This window comes from Oncorhynchus masou, chromosome 23 (genome assembly GCF_036934945.1).
Source record: "Oncorhynchus masou masou isolate Uvic2021 chromosome 23, UVic_Omas_1.1, whole genome shotgun sequence".
In the NCBI taxonomy this organism is placed as follows: domain Eukaryota; kingdom Metazoa; phylum Chordata; class Actinopteri; order Salmoniformes; family Salmonidae; genus Oncorhynchus; species Oncorhynchus masou.
Window position 1 is genome coordinate 10135099 of NC_088234.1, and position 5000 is coordinate 10140098.

The 5000-nt window shown below is 44.8% G+C and overlaps 1 protein-coding gene across 1 annotated transcript in view; it reads left to right on the top strand.

Moving 5' to 3' along the window:
* The window catches only part of sema4f (sema domain, immunoglobulin domain (Ig), transmembrane domain (TM) and short cytoplasmic domain, (semaphorin) 4F), a 118498-nt gene that overhangs the window by 84128 nt on the left and 29370 nt on the right, over positions 1 to 5000 (top strand). The window lies entirely within an intron of this gene.

Here is a 5000-nt window from a genome sequence, read left to right on the forward strand (position 1 = left end):
TTGATTATCTTCCCTATATTTGTCCCTCCCCTTGGTTCTTTCCTCAGGTGTTATTGACTCTGTTTATGTGTTCCATGTCTATACTCGTGTTTGTTACGTTGTTCGATGTTCCGTTTATTATTCAACTCACCACCTGCTTTCTGACTCGTATACGTTACAACAACCGGGTGAAGTTTCCCCTTGGTACAGATCTACGATCAGCTTCCACTCTTCCACTCCTAACCTTAACCATTAGTGGGGAAAATGCCATACTGAACCAAGATCAGTGTCCAGGGGGCAATTTCACCCTGCTCCAATGGCCACTGTCGTCTCCAGCCAATAGGGAAGGCTGTACTAAATATAAGAACCCAGATCAACCAATGGGAGTGTTTTTTATTAGACAGGGATTATATCAAGATGTGTGAAAACACACATTATGGAGAGTCCATTTGTTTATTTAGTATAACCTTTTTACAGGCAACTGGGAGGTTGAGCTAATTTTGTCAATCATTTTAAATGAAATGAAACATGCATTTTGTTTGACATATTTTATATCACGCAGTACAGTTGAGGAACAATGGGAAAGTAATTCTGCTTTGAATGTTGATAAACTTGTAACCCCACTTTTGAGAAAATTGCCTGCGAATGTTTTGATACACCTACTGGAGAGCTCGTCTTTGTCTACACCCATTCAGCATCAATCATACCCTCTTAAGCCGTAGTCCCACCCACATGTGAAGCCATGTGCTAAACAGAGGGAGTAGTGTCGTAAACAACCAAAGATTTCAAGACTAAAAGTAGTGAAAGTAGTAGCCTACAATAATAAGGAAAAACTCCAGGTAAAAAATTCACTTTATCTAGTCCTTGGCCTAATCGGACTGATTTGATTTGATATAGTGTGTGTTAACCAGACACGGTAATGCGAAGAACAACATGACCTGCACCAAAGTGTATTTGTTATTTATTTACATGCACAGGATACAGAAGGTGTAAACAGTACAGTGAAATGGTTACTGGCATAGTGTAGCATAGTGTAGCATAGTGTAGCATAGTGTAGCATAGTGTAGCATAGTGGAGCAAGTGTAGCATAGTGTAGCATAGTGTAGCATAGTGGAGCAAGTGTAGCATAGTGTAGTAAGTGTAGCATAGTGTAGCATAGTGTAGCAAGTGTAGCATAGTGTAGCATAGTGTAGCATAGTGTAGTAAGTGTAGCATAGTGGAGCATAGTGTAGCATAGTGTAGCATAGTGTAGTAAGTGTAGCATAGTGGAGCATAGTGTAGTAAGTGTAGCATAGTGTAGCATAGTGTAGCATAGTGTAGCATAGTGTAGCAAGTGTAGCATAGTGTAGCATAGTGTAGTAAGTGTAGCATAGTGTAGCATAGTGTAGCAAGTGTAGCATAGTGTAGCATAGTGTAGCAAGTGTAGCATAGTGTAGCAAGTGTAGCATAGTGTAGCATAGTGTAGCAAGTGTAGCATAGTGTAGCAAGTGTAGCATAGTGTAGCAAGTGTAGCATAGTGTAGCATACTGTAATAAGTGTAGCTTGCTAGCTTGCCAGCTAGCTAAACAATGAACCATAATCCCAACTCTAATGCTAGATTGGTAAATTCAATTGATGTGGCATGATTTGGAAAGGCACCTGTCTATATAAGGTTCCAGAGATGTTAATGCACGTCAGAGCAAAAACCAGCCATGAGGTTGAAGGACTGGTCTGTAGAGCTCAGAGGCACACATCTGGGGAAGGGTACCAAAACATTTCTGCGGCATTGAAGGTCCCCAAGAACACAGTGGCAGCCATCATTCTTAAATGGAAGAAGTTTGGAACCACCAATACTCTTCCTAGAGCTGGCTGCCCGGTCAAACTGAGCAATCGGGGGAGAAGGGCCTTGGTCAGGGAGGTAACCAAGAACACGATGGTCAGTCTGACAGAGCTCTAAAGTTCCTCTGTGGAGATGGGAGAACCTTCCAGAAGGACAACCATCTCTACTGGAATTCACCAATCAGGCCTTTATGGTAGGGTGGAGACACTTCTCAGTAAAAGGCACATGACAGCCCACTTGGAGTTTGCCAAAAGGCACCTAAAAACTCTCAGACCATGAGAAATCTGGTTTGATGAAACCAAGATTGAACTCTTTTGCCTGAATACCAAATGTCATGTCTGGAGGAATCCTGGCACCATTCGTACGGTGAAGCATGGGGGTGGCAGCATCATGCTGTGGGGATGTTTTTCAGCGGCAGGGACTGGGAGACTAGTCAGGATTGAGGCAAAGATGAATGGAGCAAAGTACAAAGAGAAATCCTTGATGAAAACCTGCTCCAGTGCGCTCAGGACCTCAGACTGGGGCGAAGGTTCACCTTCCAACAGAACAACGACCCTAAGCACACAGCCAAGACAATGCAGGAGTGGCTTCGGGACAAGTCTCTGCATGTCCTTGAGTGGCCCAGCCAGAGCTCGGACTTGCATCTGATCGAACATCTCTGGAGAGACCTGAAAATAGCTGTGCAGCAACGCTCCCCATCCAACCTGACAGAGCTTGAGAGGATCTGCAGAGAAGAATGGGAGAAACTCCCCAAATACAGGTGTGCCGAGCTTGTAGCATCATACCCAAGAAGACTTGAGGCTGTAATTGCTGTCAAAGATGCTTCAACAAAGTACTGAGTTTGGGCTTGAATACTTATGTAAATGTGATATTTACGTTTTCAATTTGTAATAAATGTGAAAGCATTTCTAAAAATGTGTTTTTGCTTTGTCATTATGGGGTATTGTGATGTCATTACGGAGTATTGTGATGTCATTATGCGGTATTGTGATGTCATTATGGGGTATTGTGATGTCATTATGGGGTATTGTGTGTAGATTGATGAGGGAAAAGGCTGTAACGGTAACAACATTTTGGAAAAAGTAAAGGGGTCTTTCCGATGGGATGCAAACCGAAAATATATTACATTTCAACTGACATGGTGATTTGTCTTGAAGTCCATAACCATGTGTGTGAGGTACTTTTGTTTCAGTAGATATGTTTAAGACCAAGAGGCTCTCTGTCTGTCTGTCTGTCTGTCTGTCTGTCTGTCTGTCTGTCTGTCTGTCTGTCTGTCTGTATCTCTCTCTCTCTCTTTCTCTCTCTCTAGCTCTCTGTCTGTCTGTCTGTCTGTCTGTCTGTATCTCTCTCTCTCGCTCTCTCTCTAGCTCTCTGTCTGTCTGTCTGTCTGTCTGTCTGTCTGTCTGTCTGTCTGTCTGTCTGTCTGCCTGTCTGTCTGTATCTCTCTCTCTCTCGCTCTCTCTCTAGCTCTCTGTCTGTCTGTCTGTCTGTCTGTCTGTCTGTCTGTCTGTCTGTATCTCTCTCTCTCTCTCTAGCTCTCTGTCTGTCCGTCTGTCCGTCTGTCCGTCTGTCCGTCTGTCCGTCTGTCTGTATATGTATCTCTTTGTGTGTGTGTGTGAGACAGGGTGTGTGTGTGTGTGACAGGGTGATAATGACACTTAAGTGATAAACTCTGTTCTCATTTTAGGGGTTATTATCGTAATAGATGAATGTACAGAGGGGCTTGGGGATGTGTTAGCCAGGGATTATAACAGTGTTATATCTGTCAAAACAACAAGCTACACAATCTCCTTGTTATAGACAGTACTTTCCCTCCCGCTGGGAAAGCATGTGCAGCAACATCAGTATGTGTGAGTGTGTGTGTGTGTATGTGTGAGTGTGTGTGTGTATGTGTGAGTGTGTGAGTGTGTGTGTGTGTGTGTTTTGACACCAGAAGGCACTATTTTTCTGTTGTTGTGATTGTGTAAGCCCATTAGTTCCACATCAGACCCATTAGTTCCACATCAGGCCCATTAGTTCCACACCAGACCCATTAGTTCCACATCAGGCCCATTAGTTCCACATCAGACCCATTAGTTCCACACCAGGCCCATTAGTTCCACATCAGGCCCATTAGTTCCACATCAGACCCATTAGTTCCACATCAGGCCCATTAGTTCCACACCAGACCCATTAGTTCCACATCAGGCCCATTAGTTCCACATCAGACCCATTAGTTCCACACCAGGCCCATTAGTTCCACATCAGGCCCATTAGTTCCACATCAGGCCCATTAGTTCCACATCAGGCCCATTAGTTCCACATCAGACCCATTAGTTCCACATCAGGCCCATTAGTTCCACATCAGGCCCATTAGTTCCACATCAGGCCCATTAGTTCCACATCAGGCCCATTAGTTCCACATCAGGCCCATTAGTTCCACATCAGACCCATTAGTTCCACATCAGGCCCATTAGTTCCACATCAGGCCCATTAGTTCCACATCAGACCCATTAGTTCCACATCAGGCCCATTAGTTCCACATCAGACCCATTAGTTCCACATCAGGCCCATCAGTTCCACACCAGGCCCATTAGTTCCACATCAGGCCCATTAGTTCCACATCAGGCCCATTAGTTCCACATCAGACCCATTAGTTCCACATCAGGCCCATCAGTTCCACATCAGGCCCATTAGTTCCACATCAGGCCCATCAGTTCCACACCAGGCCCATTAGTTCCACATCAGGCCCATTAGTTCCACATCAGGCCCATTAGTTCCACATCAGACCCATTAGTTCCACATCAGGCCCATCAGTTCCACATCAGACCCATTAGTTCCACATCAGACCCATTAGTTCCACATCAGGCCCATCAGTTCCACATCAGGCCCATCAGTTCCACATCAGGCCCATTAGTTCCACATCAGGCCCATTAGTTCCACATCAGGCCCATTAGTTCCACATCAGGCCCATTAGTTCCACATCAGACCCATTAGTTCCACATCAGACCCATTAGTTCCACATCAGGCCCATTAGTTCCACATCAGGCCCATTAGTTCCACATCAGGCCCATTAGTTCCACATCAGGCCCATTAGTTCCACATCAGGCCCATTAGTTCCACATCAGACCCATTAGTTCCACATCAGACCCATTAGTTCCACATCAGGCCCATTAGTTCCACACCAGACCCATTAGTTCCACATCAGACCCATTAGTTCCAC